This window comes from Balaenoptera physalus (assembly GCF_965194825.1).
Source record: "Balaenoptera physalus genome assembly, chromosome: 3".
Lineage (NCBI taxonomy): Eukaryota > Metazoa > Chordata > Mammalia > Artiodactyla > Balaenopteridae > Balaenoptera > Balaenoptera physalus.
Window position 1 is genome coordinate 154,533,520 of NC_138890.1, and position 17,982 is coordinate 154,551,501.

Consider the following 17,982-nt stretch of genomic DNA (forward strand, 5'->3'; position numbering starts at 1 on the left):
TAGCTGCATATGACTTTTTTTCTCACATTCCATTTTCTTTCTGGGATGTAAATATTTCTATTGTGAGAAATACTTCACAGCTCACTCCTTGATCAAACACTGCACAAAGGATCAAGATCATCCCGACCGGACTGGGTAAATTATGAATCATCCTGTGGATCTGGATGCACTGGCCCCCAGAACAAAAAGTGAGACTTCACTTGGGGATGACAAGGGACAGCTGTCAGACAGATAACCTACAGTACCTGACAGAACTGGTACAGATTAGAGCTCACTGACTGACCAGTATTTAAAATTTTTTTTAAAGATTTGACCAGTACCCACTTGGTGATAATGTCATTCAACAGTCCATCAAGTAGCAAGCCTGCAAAGGAGAAGATTTTACAAAGATATTGGTATGGTAAAACATCTAAGAATTGAAAGAGGAGGTCTTGATAACCATGGAAACAACACTGCCACTAGTTTATGATCTTTACTCCATGCTATTTATTGACAATGTAGGATGGTGACAGCCAATATGGGTTTTAGGTTTTGAGTTAGACAGATATTCATTAACCTTAACTCTGCCACCATGGCGCTGTGTGACCTTGGGCAAATTACTTAATTTCTCTGATCTCCTCTATATAACAAGGGTTCCAACTAGTACTCACCTTTCAAATGTAATGAGAAGGTGAATGAGTCAATATATCTTTCTAAACATGAAGAAAACAAATGCAAATAAATAAGCAGTAAAAATTACTGGAATAATTATTAAAGCACTTCAATGCACAACTTAATCAGTAATCAAGTTTTAAAATCCCTATTCTCATTATGATTGTGCTCTGAGCACTGAAAATATATTATGAGCAGTCATGTGAATATTTTATTCTAATCAAAATATTATCATATATTAGAAAAACTCTAAGACCTAGGGGTCTTTATTAATAATGCAGCTGTATTTTTAAAAGTGGTGATTTTGATTGTTTTACTACCTGTGCATATGTGTGTGGTAGGGAGAGTGGCAGAGGGGAAACCAAATTGAGAATCAGAGAGTTCTGAGTTCCAGTCACCTTTTTCTGGTTCCTAGCTATATATGTATGCTAATTCAAAATTTCTGCACTTCAATTTCATCATTTTTTTAAATGGAAGAAAGATTTTATAAATCCATCCATCTATCTGGATCTATCTCTACCTATCTATCTGTCATCTATTTACATATACTCAAAAAGCACTCCAGTAAGTACAGTGTAGGAGTTGAATCAATTGTAACTTTCTTATTATTTTATGTAGCTGTATTAACAAGAAAAACCACTGAGATATATAATAATATACTCCAATAAAGATGTTAAAAAATAAATAAATAAAATAAATAAATAAATAAATAATAAAACAGATTACAGCACTGTTCTGAAAAAAAAATAATAATAATCCTAATAAAAACAATTAAAAATATTTGGTGGGCAGAAATGATAATCTCTTAATTGGGAGTAGAATATATTTTGAAAGGATGGTTCTTTGAGATTATTTTTATAACTAATTTATAACTTGATTTAAAGACTATTTTATTCCATCCTACAAATTAGGATGAGTGAAAACATTAAACCCTTTCTCCCTCTGTTTCTTAATCTAGATCACACTATCTGCCAGATAATAAGTACTCAAACATATTAACTTTTTATTTTTGTTTTTTCTAGCATTTCAGAGTTCTGTCCATTTCTTTCCTCAATGACAAGGCTTTTTACTGAAACATTTTATTGGTCATTGGTAGGAGGAGAGCCTGTTATTAATTGTGAGTTCACATTGATTTGGATATTATTTTTCTCACATCCTTGCTGCATTATAAGCTTTGCTTTATGCTACTGAAACTCCATTGTTGCTTACTTAAAGTTCCATTTGTTTCAGAATGTTGAGGAGAGTTTTGTGAAATTTGAATATCTGAATAAAACTCAATGGCAAAGTAATTTTAAATAGCTATTGGAGTAGACTGATTGATATAATGACTGATGCTATAAGTCTATTAAAATAATTTTGATATCCCCAATGAGATGTATGCAATTATCTGCTTAAGTATTTCATTTTAAATTCCATACTAAATTTTAATTAATAGCTTATATTCCATGTGCCTTTATTTTTAGATGATAAATTATTCAAGTTTTGATGTTATAGACAAGTTTAGACAGATGCTAAATCAAAGTAGTTAATGACTAAAATGGTTTCTGATGGATTGTCTTTTTTTTTTTGGTTTTGAACACCTAGGGGTTTAGCATTTTTGAATAGAGTTATAATTACTATGACCATTTGATTCAAAAGCTTTGACATTAAGCAAATATTAATTGAATACCCACGATAACTCAAGAACTCTTCTGGGTAATGAGTATAAATTAAGGAAAATACAAGGTAGCTTGAAAGAGTATAGCAGAGTGATCCAAGTTATTGGAATCAGAGAAAACTAGGTTTCAGGATGAATATGAACTCTCCAGATGAGGAGCAGGGAAAAAGAAATTCTATTTAGAGAAAGGGTGGGGAGAGAAATAACTTGCCAAATTGTATGAATTACAAAACTAAAATTAATTAAATTAACATGGCTGAAACTAGTGAGATAAGGAGAAAGTACAGTGAGATGAGATTGCAAGTACAGGCAGATACAAAGATGCGGTCTTGTTGGACTTGTTAAAGATTTTGGAGTGTTTATATTAAGTGCATTTAAAGAGTTACTGAGTAAATAATGGGAAAATATAATTGTGTGCTAAATTTTAATTTTCAGAGCATTACCTAGTAATACTTAAAAAAATAAAAAATTGGGTAGAAGAAAAAAAGGAGCCTGGGTAAGGTCAAATATAAATTTAAAATGAAAGGCTTTCTTGTTGAAAATAAGGGAAAGAATGTCACTTCCCCTCCCTTTTCTTAAATCATTTACATTAGAAAGCTTGTAATTATAAATTCTTTATCTCTTTGAAATGAATGTAAACTTTTAAAAAGCTAAATGAATGTAAACTTTTAAAAAGCTAAATAAACAGCTTTACCACCCAAGACTGTCTTTCTCAAGGAACTGGGAGCTATCTCTTTTAAATGTTATCATAAAAGAGACAGCTTGTATCTCCCAGTTCACCCGGGCTAGTAGGTGCCTAACTTCTGCAGATGCCTTGCTCCAAGCTGCAAAACTACATCTTTCCTGTTGATAAAGCCAATCAGGAACACAGACGGTCACTCCAACTACCAAGAGCATTTAGGATGAACTATTTGTGACAAATGGTACTGTCAAGTCCTCTCCCTTGAGGACATATATGTCATGGGTAGTATCTTCTTGGCTATATAAAAGGGTGGGATTTCTTCATGTCTTTGCAATCTCTTAGTGATTGTCTGTGATGCATATTACATTCTAGTTCAAGGCTTATTCAATAATAAACTTTTTTTTTCTCTTCTACACTTGCGGAGAGGTTTTTTGGATTGGGAAGAGATTCTGGGTTTTTTGTTTGTTTTGTGTTGTTTTATAATTTTTATTGAAATATAGTTTATTTATAAGAGATTTTGTTTTTAATTATCTTTTCCCAACACTTGAACCCCACCAGGTCATAGGTAATTGATTAATGTCATTTCCTCCAGAAGATAAAAGTCCTCAAACACTCCTTTATTCTGCCTCAGTCTCTACTAGTTGTTTTCTAGGTTTGGTACACCAACAGTCACCCATGATATCAGTTTCCATATATCTTTTCTCTACTATGGTTCAGTTTTACAAACAAACAAATTAATTAATTAATCAATTAACAGGTAGATCAATAAGTAAACCATGTCTTTGCTCCCTACTAGATATAATCTCCAATGCCGGTTACCAGTGTCCGGGGCTTGTGGGAGTAGGAGTTGATAGTGTCACGATTCTGCTTGAAGAATATTGTTTACTACCTCTCTCCTGCCCTCCCTTCTCCTTGTATTTCTAAACATGGTTCATTTTCTCCTGAAAATAAACCTCTTTCTGTTCAATCCTCATCATATAAGAAATGAAATGCTCTGATTTCATTCGCCATATCTTTCTTTTGTCTGTTCTTTAGCTGCATATAAGTACAACCATAAACATGAATTCATTTTTTAACTAGCTTCTTTTGCCAAAAGCATGTTTTTTAATTGAGGTACAACTGACATAAAACATTATACTGGTTGCAGATGTACAACTAATGATTTGATATTTGTATATATTACAAAATGACCATCACGATATATTTAGTCAACATCCATCACTACACAATTTTTTTTCCTGTAACGAGAACTTTTAAGATCTACTCTCATAGGAACTTTCAAATATACAATACAGAATTATTAACTATAGTCACTATGCTGTATATTATATCCCCAGGACTTATTTGTTTTATGACTGGAAGTTTGTACCGTTTGACCGCCTTCACCAATTTTGTCCATACTCCACCTCCCGCCAATCTGTTCTCTGTATCTACGAGTTCAGGGGTTTTGTTGTTATTGCTGTTGTTTTAGATTTCACATATAAATGATGAAATAAAATTTATATTTTAAGACAGGACAAAAAAAAAAACCTAAACCTTGAATTCTCTCTCTGTGTTTGTTTGGGTCTCCTCCCTCCCTCCCTAATGTGCAGTGTGCATCCGCATTACACATTAACCAGAGCTCTTCAAAGATGGGAGTACCTGCCCAACCGTAAAGATCAATTTTTTTTTCTTTCTTTTAATGGTAGCAATGTAACTTCCTAAAAGAATAGTGTTCTCTCCCAGCTCTGTAAGGGGTCACGGTGCCTTGCTGCTCACTTGGCACGTGCTTACCCTTGGTGAACTTTACGTAAAATGTCATTTTGCCATTTTGATGTACAATCCTTTGCTTCAAAAATGTGTATGAATGTGCCTTCTACTTCTAACAAGTAGAACAGTTCTCAGAGCTTTCTGTTTTATAGGTCATAATCCTCAGTTTGGCTCAAATAAAATTCCCTCTTTTTCTAAATTTTATTGTTAATTAAATTTTCACCAATGTAAGTGAGATAAAAAAATAGCGAGCGTTGGTGAGGATGTGGAGAAAAGAGAGCCCTTGTGCACTATGGGTGTGAATACAAATTGGTGCAGCCACTATGTAATACAGGGTGGAGGATCCTCCAAAAATTAAAATTAGATCTACCATATGATCCAACAATTCTACATCTGGGTATTTATCTGAAGGAAGTGGAAAAAAAAAAAAACTCACTTGAAATGCACCACCATGTTCATTGCAGCTTTATTTACAGTAGACAAGACATAGAAGCAATGTAAGTATCCTTCAGTGGATAAATGAATAAAGAAAATGGTGTATAAAAATAGAATATTTTCCAGCCATAAAAAAGGACATCTTGCCATTGGCAACAACATGGATGAAACTCGAGGGCATTATGCTAAGTGAAATAAGTCAAAGAACAAATACTGTATAATCTCACCTATATGTGGAATCTGAAACAATAATATTTTTGGGATTGATCCATGTTGCTGTATTTATTAGTAGTTTCTTTTTCTTTTTATTGCTAAGGAATATACCACTGTAGGACTATAATTTAATTGAATATCCATTCTTATGTTGATGGGTGTTTGGGTTATTTACAGCTTGGGGCTCTTATGAGGAAAGAACACTTTTGTACAAGTATTACTGTAGGCATGTTTTTATTTATCTTGTGTAAATACACAGGAGTGAAATTTCTGGGTCAAAGGACAGTTTTTAAATTTATATAAAACTTCGAAGTAGTTTTACAAAAATGTATCATTTTACACTGTTTCTAGTAAAGTATGAGAGTTCCATATACATCCTTCACAATATTTGATATTGTTAAACCCAGGCTAGTGGATATAAAATAATATCTCATTATGGTTTTAATTTGCATTTTATAGACAATGATGCTGCTGAGTTCCTTTTCATATTTTTAATGACTATAAAAATTTCAGTTCTAATATCCATTTTTCATCAGATTATCTTTATATTACTGACTTCTAATTAATTTTTTATATATTCTAAAAAATTCCCATATTGTAGGTATTGAAAATATTTTCTCCCTATCTACATTTTCCTTTATCAAGTTCTTAGTGGTATCTTTTCATGATCTAATTTTAATTTAATTAAGTCTAATGTAGCACTGCTTATTCATTTAGAGTTAGTTTCATCTATGAAATCTTTGCTTACCCCAAAGTTGTGAAGGCTTTCTCCTGTATTTACTAAAGCTAAAATCTTAAACTTTTGTATTCAAGTCTTTAATCCATCTTGATTTAACTTTGGAGGATGGTATAAGATAGGGGTCAAGGCTCACTATTTTGCTATATATTTATCCATTTGTTCCAGCACCACTTATTGAAAAGACTTTCCTTTACACATTCAGTCTTCTTGGTACTTTTGCTGAAAATAAATTGACCACTCATGTAGCTCTGTTTCAAAACTCTTTGTTCTTTTCCATTATTAATTAACGCTAGATATTTTTTAATATGCCTGCTAACAAATGGAAGACATTTCTTTCTATTCATAATAGTCTGAATTTTTTAAGCATGCATGGGATGTTGAAGTTTCTCAAATGCTTTTTCTTCAACCATTGAAATGATCATGTAATTTTTCATTTTTATTCTTTTAATAAAGTGAATTTTATTAATTTAATTTCAAATGTTAATAAGCAATTAGATTTCCTGAGATAAACCCCATTTGTTTGTGATGCATTATACTTTTAATATATTGCTGTATTCAGTTTGCTAATATTTTGTTAAGAATTTTTTCCAACTAGTTTTATAATAAATTTCTTTTGCATGTCATTTTCTGTTCTTGTAACTTCTTCCTCAGATTTTGATATTGTTATCCTGGGTTAAATCTCATAAAATAAGGTGAGAAGTGTTTAGTCCTCTATTTTTAAAAGAGTTTCTGTAGTATTGATATTTTTTTCTTTCTTAAATGTTTAATAGAATCCTCAGTGAAGCCATATGGGTCTAATGGCTTTGTTGTTTATTGATTTTCCAATTCAAGATTTTTGATTATAGAATCATTTTTTAAAATAGATTTGAACAACTCAGATTGTTTAGTGCTTTGTGTATAGATTTGGTCTCTTTTTATTCTCTTATTTTCCCTTAAAAGTTTGTAATATATGTAGTAGCATGTCCTTTCTCATTTCTGATATTTCTCATACATGTTTTATTTCTTTTTAAAAATTGTTCAGCCTCTCTGTATGCTTATATAGCTTAATGTTGAATTTTTAAATATTTTCAAGTGTGCTAACCGTTTTAAAACATAATGCTTTCACAACTACTGTATATAATTAGTGGTGTTTTAAAGTGATAGGAGGTGTAAATGCTGCTGTCTTGTTTTGGAGATTGCTTCTAGCTCCTTCCATTTACATATAGTATAACTTATTATCCTGTTCCAAAAATTTCTTACAAAAATGAAAAATAAGTGAGGCTTGTAACATATTTCAAAAATTTTCCTCACTACATTCTTCCTTCCTTGATAAATTGATAAACTCCATTATGTCTGAAAATTATATCTTATCTTATAATTTTAGAAATAGGGCATAGTTGTTGAGATTTCCTTATATTCACACTTCTGTAAAGTAACAAGGTCATCTTTCAGAATGCTCTGTCATAAAACTTTTAGGAGAGTATGGAATTTTTTCTTGCTGTTTGTGAATCCACAAAAATATATTTATGAAAACATGAGAGAAAAAAATAAGTGTTCTACCTGTTAAGACCCCTAATTTGAAGTAAGGTGAATGCAGATTCAAGTTGCCTTCCGCCATTTACTGGCTGTGTGACTTAAGAGAATTTGCTTGACATGGGTTCCTCATATGTGTAGCAGAAATAAAAATAAAACAATTATTTGTGTGAGGTTAAACATGATAATAATTCTAAAGTATTTGTATAATTCCTGGAACATGTAAGTAGGTAATTAATTATGATCATATTTTATGAAATATATTTTTATTATGATTATATTTTATGTTTATTATGATTATATTTTATGAAAAGTTTTTTTAAGTTGCATCAAAATATGTAATTGAATATAGCTGTCAGTTGAACAAGAGCAAAGATTCTCTTTTCCACATCATAGCAACCCCAGCACAAGGGAAAATCAAACCTGTTACAAATGAGTATATATTCTCTGCCATTTCTAAACAGCCATGCTGCTAATAATATAATACAATAACTAAAATATTAAAATATGTGTAATGTGATAATTGAATGTGTTGAATTCATTGTGGATACATAAATGGGAAATGACTTTTTTCTCTAGCTTTGCCTTTCAGTCAGTTATCTCAAATCACCCTTTCCCTTTTTTTTTTTTTTTTTTAAAGATATTCGCCATGTATTTCTTCTTTAGGTCTTTTTTTTTTTTTTAATTTATTTTTATATTTATTTTTGGCTGTGTTGGGTCTTTGTTTCTGTGCGAGGGCTTTCTCCAGTTGCGGCAAGCGGGGGCCACTCTTCATCGCGGTGCGCAGGCCTCTCACTATCGCAGCCTCTTGTTGCGGAGCACAGGCTCCAGACGCGCAGGCTCAGCAGTTGTGGCTCACGGGCCCAGCCGCTCCGCGGCATGCGGGATCTTCCCAGACCAGGGCTCGAACCCGTGTCCCCTGCATTGGCAGGCAGACTCTCAACCACTGCGCCACCAGGGAAGCCCCCTTTCCCTTTTTTTGATGTCACCTTGGGCAGATCTTATAGCTTTCTAGCCAGTCCAAGGTATTGCAAAGCTTTTTCTAGCACAAAGTTAAACTCCAATCTCACCTTGATTTACAATTTTCCTCTCCTCGAGCCAGGTAACTGAGATTTTGGGACTGGCAGTACCTGAATAGCAGTACTTATTTCTTCACTATAAGTCTCTCCATCTTCTGGTTCTTCCAGAGTTAGTTGAGAGGAAGGGAAATAACAAAAGATGTACATGATACGCAGAATAATGGTCTCCCAAAGATGTCCACATACAAATTCTCAGAACTTATGACAATAAGCCTTACATGACAAAAAGTATTTTGCAGATGTGATTGAGATTACAGACTGTGAGATGAGATTATCCTGGATTGTCTGAGTGGACCCAGTCTAATCAAGTGAGTCCTTAAAAGTAGAGAAACTTTCCCAGCTGTGATCAGAGATGCTTTGAAGGAAGAAGGTCAGAGAAACAAACAGCAACATGAGGATTTTACGCCCAGTTCCTGGTTCTGAGAGGTAGGGTATTATGTGAAAAGACTGAAAAGAGGCCTCTAGGAGATACGGGCTGCCTCCCACTGACCACAGGCAAGGAATCGGAGACCTCAGTCTTATAGCTGAATGGAACTGAATTATGCCAGTGGGTGAATGACCAAGAAGACAGATTCTCTTCTAGAGCCTCCAGAATAGTCTGTTGACACCTTGAATTTAGTCTGGTGAGACTCATAGGGATTTCTGATCTACATAACTGTAGGATAGTAAATATGTGTCATTTTAAGCCACTGAATATGAGGTAATTGTTACAGCAGCAATAGAAAACTAATACAAAGGATAACTAATACAGCTTATGCTGTTCATAATTCTCTGTGTAGCAGGCATCCAAATCCTGAATTACCTTGGAATGAACCTGTGAGTTTTCAGAGCCTTCAGTGGTCTTCTATGCCTCAGAGTTCCCTGACATACTGCAGTATTTGGCAGAAACTTCTTGACCACATTCTTTCAATTCATTCCAGAGCAGTATACTGGATTTATGGAGTCCCTCACCCCGGTTGGCTACTTTCTTCAGAAGAATCTCATCAAAATTATTTGAGCCTGGCTATTTCCGAATAAAGCCATGTTACCTACAGGCAACTCTTAACTGCTTTGCCCTTCATAAACCAAGGGTAAAGGCTGCCACAGCTCCAGTGACGCACTCTTGCTTTTCCTCATGGGAGTAGTTGGCTTAGCATAGAGGTGAGACTAGGGTGGATAGAAGAAATGTCAAGATTGGTAGCTCTCACAGACCTACAAAGTCCATGCTTCTCTTTCTTGACAAACTCTATTCTTATGTTATGCGGGTTAGGTGTTGGAGGGTTAGAGTGGGTATTGCTCACTAGTATGAGTTGGCATCTTACATTAATTTTGAAACACCTTTCTTTATCTCCAGTACCCATTTTCTCCCTCTCTCTCTCTCTATATATATATACACACACATATCTGCATTTAAATGCATTATATTAACATTGACTTTAAATGTATTATAAAGTTACAAATTATAAAATTAATATAAATTAGATATATTATCTGATTTTTTTTTGTTGTAGTCTCCTTAGTTTTCTCAGTGGCTACATAGGCTAGGAGGTAGATTCATTGGCAGTGAAACACTAATATTAAACCCAACTCTCTCCCTGGCATCTTATTCTTCAAGTCCTTCCTCTAGTTAACAAAACAAGAGCACCTCCTCAAGTGGCTTTCCCTAGCCTCAGAGAAGGGATACTAAAAATTGTGAGGTGTCTTCAGGGACGACACAAACTTATTGAAGAAGGAGGTATAAAACCAAGGCCATAGTTGTCTCCTTGAACCAGACAGAGCCTTATGAATGCAAGCACCATTGGAACTGACAAGCAATTTTCACATCTTCATTAACAGAATAAGTTCTCAATTTGTAGGGAAGGGGCTTTCCAGGAAGCTGGAAAGAATGAAAAGAACACGGATTATATGAATCAAAGTGATAGAAGCTACCTTTATAAGCTCAGACAAATTTTTTTTCCATGATACTCCTATGTTCATCACTGGCCTGTATACCACAGAAAATGGAAAAAGAGTCACTCTAAGAAAGCTGAATCCAGGCTTTCATAAATTCCTCATATGAGCTTTTCTCTTTGGCATAAACTTGAGAACCCACATAAAAATTCCTCATATGTCTTTTTTATTATAAAAAATTGAATTGTTAAGCTACTTTTTCATTGTCTACTACTACAAGATGACTACAATGGAACTCAGTAATACAATTTTCAAAGATAGTAACAAACTTGTCACATGAATGGATGATGTAAAAATTCCATCTCATTGGCTTTAAGATTTTCATAACTTTCTTGTCTGGGAAGAAACCAATATTAGCACTGCTGGGAATCAAACTCCTTCCTTGAAAGAACAGTAGAAAGAGTAGCAAAGACTGTGGAAAGACTGAACATGAAAGGGAAAGATTTAGAGAATCAATCAACAGGAAACTGTCCAACATTCTTTCCCTGAAGAAAAACCAGCATATAAACCTGCTGTCTTTATTATCTAGCTTGGAGCAGCTCTCTCAGTGGGTTGAACCTTTGTTTACTTTTTGATTCCTTCCACCTTTCTACCTGCAGCTAATTCCTGGCAGGATGCCATCAGAATATTTAAACCCTTTTAGATCTCTGTCAAAAAGAAAGAACAGTTGACTGTATTGAAATAGATATTATCAAGACATCTTTCATGTGAAACAAGGCTGAAAATATGCAGGGGTGAAGAATAAGCCACTTGGGAGAAAAAAATGTCAAATTTTCAAGACTCTATAATTTGTGGTCCTTAGGAATAACTTAATAATGTCTATACATTCTAGGTTATGTTAGGCTAAATTTTAATAATGGAGCATTAAGCCTTTAGAACATCATTGAAAAAAATCATAAAATAATTTCTCATTCTTTTGTTAGTTTTCTACAGGACAATTGAGATATGTTAAAATAATCCTTCAGTCTTCCTTAATGTTCATATAATATACATAAATGAGGTAACTGTTGCTCTAAGAAACCCAAACCTGTTGACCTATGTGAGCCTATGTTACTGTTCCTCTGTAATAAGATTTTAAAAATTACTCACACTGCATTTCAACATCCAAAAAAATTAGAGGTTGCTTTTTTTCTATAATGCACCTAATAATTTTTTGTGACACTCCAACCCCTGCCAACTTCTCTCTGGTAGTAGTAAAATTTACAATTAGCAATTAACTATATGTGAATGCTTTTCAGTTTAAAAAATTATCTTTTCAGTTTAAACAATTCTTTTCATATAAATGGTAGACATTTTCAACTCCAGTTCTTGCAAGGATTTGATGTAAGCCATACACTGCTTCTTCTTCTTCCAGTATTAAACTAATGCTTAACCTTAATGATTACATACGTTCCCTTTGTCCATAGTTTGAGAAACACCATCAGTCTCTGATCTGGATTTACGAAAAGGAGAGCTTTCCTTCTTTCAGGAACACAGTCTTGTAAAAAGGATCAAGAAAGTCACAACCAATCAATGATATCTTATTCTAGGTAATATACATGTTCTTTTCTCAGGTTCACTCTTGAAGAAAGACACAAAGGACAGAGGTGGGGCAATTTAAGTTTATCAGCTAAATGTGTTTAATGTAGTAAATTCCATTTCAATCTTTTTTTTCTCATCCTGACTAAAAGGAAATAGAAACGTTGTGTTTAAAAAAATACTTTTCTATTCCTTCCCAGAAGCGGGGTGGGTGGGGCTGGGGGCTTAAAATAGTAAATAATATAGCCTATATAACACTAGGAAAAAATAAGAGCATTTAAATTCAATTATTTTTACTATACTTTAGAGAAGATGAGGCTCATGTGGGTTCTCATAGCTATTTAGGAAAATTTATAGACCTAAGAAATAAATACAAATAACATAGCTGCTAGAACACTTATCCACCTCTTAATCATTTACTAATGTTTGATTATTTTACTTTCAAAGCAGAGATGTTCTTATGGTAGAGATTCTGGATGCAAAATGTAAGGAAGGACAAAAATATCTTTCATTTAAATCATATGTGTAGGGACCTTGGGATCAAGATGGCAGAGTAGGAAGATCCTGAGCTCACCTCCTCCCATGGGCACACCAAACCTACAACTAAAAATTGAACCACTGTTTCTGAGAACCACCTGAAAACTGGCAAAACTGATTTTTTACAACTAAGAGTATGAGGAAATGGCCCATTGAGATGGGTGGGAGGGCAGAGATATGGTCCAATCAGAACCCACACCCCCAATGCAGTGACACAACTGCAAAGGTACCAACTGAGGAGTGAGGGTTCAAGCCCCATGTCAAGCTTCCCATCCCAGAAGACCTACATTGGGAAGATGAATCCCCATAACGTCTGACTTTGAAAATCAGTAGAGCTTATGTCCAGGAGAGTGACAGTGCTCTGGAAAACTGAGACACTGAGACTCCACTCTTAAAGGGCTCACATACAAGCTCACTCTCTCCAAACACCAGTGAGGAGGCAGCAGCTTGAAAAGCACCTGGGTCATACAAGAGGGATATTCATTGACTAATTTTAGAGCATGTGTCAGAGGGAAAGGGAGCTAGTGGAACTTTCTCCAAGGATGGAAGTGCTGGTGGGGACCTTTTTTTAAAATTGTTATTTATTTTTTCTATTTTTACTTTTCTTCCACCTGGTAGGTCTGGCACTGGCAGTTGGCATTTCTTTCATTCTCTATCAACCTAACTAACGCTATGTGCTCCACCTTACCATTTCACTTTAGGACTAGACACACCCAAACCACCTATTCAGTCTAGCCCCACATCACCCATCCAGCGGGTGGCCTCAGTTGAAACTGGTGCCCCTCCAAAGTGGCTCCCCATCCTGGGAACCAGACCCACACACCAGCATGCCCTCCACAGTAGTGGTTGGGCCTTGTAACCAGTCACACTGGTGGGCCAGCCCCACACATCAGCACACCCACAGCAGTTGCAGCTGGAGCTTGTAGAGGGGGACCAGCCCCACCCACCAGTGAGCACAGAGCAAACGAAGCTCAACCACAACAGGAGGGCACACACAGGCCACACAAGGGATACCTCCAGAGCACCTGGCTCTGGTGACCAGGGTGATGGTGCCACTGGGCCCCACAGGGCACCTTTTACATAAGGACACTGTTTCAAAACCTGGATTTGTAGCTGATATACCTAGAGTGTACAAACAAACACAGAGAGTTAGGCAAAATGAGGAGATGAAGGAATACCTTCCAAATGAAATGAGAAGACAAAACCTCAGAGAAGAACTAAACTAAATGGAGAGAAGCAATTTACCAGATAAAGAGTTCAAAGTAATAGTCATAAAAATGCTCACTGAACTCGGGAGAAAAAAGGATGGACTCAGTGAGAACAACAACAAAAAGACAGAATAAATAAAAAAGCAAAAATCAGACTGAAAAATAGAATAATTGAAATTTGAAAATACACTAGAGGGAAATCGACTGCAGGAGGCAGAAGAATGGATCAGCAATCTGAAAAACAAGGTAGTGAAAATCACCCAATCAGAACAGCAAAAAAAAAAAAAAAAATCATAAAAATGAGAATAGTTTAAGGGACTCCTAGAACAACATCAAATATACTAACATTAACATTATAGGAATCCCAGAAGGAGAAGAGAGAAAGAGACAGAAAACCTATTTGAAGAAATAATGGCTGAAAACTTCCCTAACCTGGGTAAGGAAACAGACATCCAAGTCCAGGAAGTACAGAGAATCCCAAACAAGATGAACACAAAGAAACCCGCACTAAAACACCTTATAATTAAAATGGTAAAAATTAAATATAAAGAGAAAAATCTTAAAAGCAGCAAGAAAAAAAGCAAGTTGTTACATATGAGTCCTCCCATAAGACAATCAGCTGACTTTTCAGCAGCTGTAACTATACTTATATCAGACAAAATAGATTTTAAGAGAAAAATGGTAATGAGACCAAGATGGTCATTATATAATGATAAGGGTGTCAATTCATCAAGAGATACAACAGTTGTAAATATATGTGCACCCAACATTGGAGCACCTAAATATATTAGGCCGATACTAACAGATTTGAAGGGAAAAATAGAAAACAATATAATGATAGTAGGGAGCCTCAATATCTTACTCTAAGCAATGGATATATCATCCAGACAGAAAATCAACACAAAAAGTTGGACCTGAACTACGCTTTAGACCAAATGCCCCTAACAGATATATACAGGACATTCTATCCAACAGCAGGAGAATACATATTCTTCTCAAATACATATGGAACATTCTCCAGAATTGACCATATTCTGACACATTTAATAAAACAACAAAAGATTACATGCAACAAAACAAGACTTATCAAATTTAAGAGGACTGAAATCATGCCAAGTATCTTTTCCTACCACAATGAGATGAAACTAAAAATCAGTAACAGGAAGAAATTTCCACAAATGTGTGGAAATTAAACAACACACTCTTGAACAGCTAATGGGTCAAAGAAGAAATCAAAGTGAAACAAAAAAAAATCTTGAAACAAACAAAAATGCAATCATGATATGTAAGAACTTATGGGATGCAGCAAAAGCAGTTAAAAGAGAGAAGTTTATAGTGATAAACACATTAAGAAAAAAAAAGTTCTGAAATAACCCAATTTTATGACTCAAAAAACTGAACAAAAGCAAACTAAGCCCAAAATTAGCAGAAAGAAGGAAATTTAAAAAATCAGAACAAAAATAAGTTAAACTGAGACCAGAAAAACAATTGAAAAGATTAATAAAACTAAGCTCTTTTTTTTTTTTTTGCAGATGTTACATCTCGAAAATCCTAAAGAATCTAGCAAAAAAAAAACCAAAAAACAAAACACACACACACAAAAAAACACCTGTTAGACCCAATCAATGAATTCAGTGAAGTGGCAGGACAGAAAATCAATAAAGAAAAATCAGTTGTGTTTCTATACACTAACAACAAATGATCTGAAAAAGAAATGGAGAATACAATCCCACTTATAATAACATAAAAAAATAATTAGCATTAAATTTAACCAGAGAGGTGAAAGATCCAAATACTGAAAAGTATAAGATTTTGATGAAAAATCTAAAGAAGACAGAAATAAATTAAAAGATATCTCACGTTCTTGGATTGGAAGAATTAATATTGTTAAAATGTCAATACTACCCAAAGCCATCTGCAGATTCAATGCAATCCCTATCAAAACTCTGATGACATTTTTCACAAGTTGTACTGAACTAAAAAAGACCCCAAATAGGTAAAATAATCCTGAAAAAGAAGAACAAAGCTGGAAGCATCACACTTTCTGATTTAAAACTATACTACTACAGTCAAGTAATATTTGACATGGAAGACAAAATATTCAATGGGGAAATGGTAGTTTATTGAATAATGGTGCTGGGAAAATTAGGTAACCAAATGCAAAAGAATGGAATTGGAAGCCTATCTTACACCACTCACAAAAATTAACTTGAAATGGTTTACGGAGTTAAACATAAGAACTGAAAACTAAAAAGTCCTAGAAGAAAACATACGCAAAATCTCCTTGACATTGGTCTTGACAATGATTTATTTTTCTATCTGTGGTTGGTTTTTATCAAGATATACTTGACATATAACAGTATATTAGTTTCAGGTATACAACAGGGTTATCCAAATATATATATATATATATATATATATATATACACACACACACACACACACATACACACATGATCACCACATTAAGTTAGTTAACATCCATTAGCACACATATATTTTTTTCAAATCAATAAGGTTTATAATTACAAAAATAAAACCAGGGAACAATCCAAATGTGCACAGCAGGAAAATGGGTAAATTGTGTAACTCAAAACAGTGAAAGTAATAGAAGCTACACACAACAAGTATGAATCTTACAAACAATGTTGACTGAGAAAAAGCAAGTTTCAGAAGACTACATACAATATAATACCATTTGTATAAAGCTCAAAGGCAAGAAAAAAAATAAACATTGTATTGTTTAGACCAATGTGTATATCTGGTGGGGCAAAACTTTTCAAAAAGAAATCAAAGGAATGAAGAAACGATCATTACAACAATAAAGAAATTAGCTACCTCTGGGGTGGAGCAATGGGAAAGAATCAAGGGGGGACAAACAGGGAGCTTGGGCAGTTTCTAGTAATGGTCTGGTTCTTAAATTAGTGGTAGGTGGTTCATTTTATCTTATTATTTGTGTAATTTGTATCTAATGCATGTATCAAATGATACCCATTCAAACTTTAGAAAAATTTGGGCACAAAATGGGATCTGTAAATAATGATTTTTTGGACATGATTAAAGCACATGCAACAAAAACAAAACACAAGTGGGACTACGGTTGTCCCTCAGTATTTTTGGAGTATTGGTTCCAGGACCCTCCATGATACCAAAATCTGTTGATGTTCAAGTCCCTTATATAAAATGGTGTAGTATTTGCATATAACCTACTACATCCTCCTGTATGCTTTAAATTATCTCTAGATAACTTACAATATCTAATACAATGTAAATTCTATGTAAATAGTTGTAAATACAATGTAAATGTTATGCATATAATTGCCAGTGCGGCAAATTCAAGTTTTGCTTTTAGGAACTTTCTACAATTTTTTTTCCAGAATTTTTTTTTGATCCATATTTGGTGGAATCCACAGATGTGGAACCCAAGGATATGGAGGGCTAACTGTATACCAAAATAAAAAGCATCTGCCCAGCAAAAGAAACAATAAACAAAATAAAAAGGTAAACTGTAAAATGGGAGAAAATATTTGCAAGTCAGTTATCTGAAAAGAGGATAATATCCAAAATATATAAAGTCATACAACTCAATAGCAAAAGAAAATCCAATTACGAAATGGGCAGTGGAATTGAAAAAACATTTTCCCAAAGATGTACAAATGGCCAACAGGTACATGGAAAGGTGCTAGATATCACTAATCACTAGGGAAACGCAAAACAAAACCGCAATATCACTTCACATCTGTTAGAATGGCTGTCATCAAAAAGACAAGAGATAAATTTTGGTGAGGATGTGGAGAAAAAAGAGTCTTTGTTCATTGTTGGTGGTAGATATAAATTTTGGTGAGGATGTGGAGAAAAAGGAGTCTTTGTTCATTGTTGGTGGTAATGTAAATTGGCACAATCACTATCGAAAACAGTATGGAGTTTCCTCAAAAAATTAAGATAGGTATCATATGACCTAGCAATCCCACTTCTTGTTATATATTCAAAAATAAAAAATAATAAGAGGATATAAAAGAGATATTTTCATACCCATGTTCATTGCAGCATTATTCACAATAGCCAGGATATGG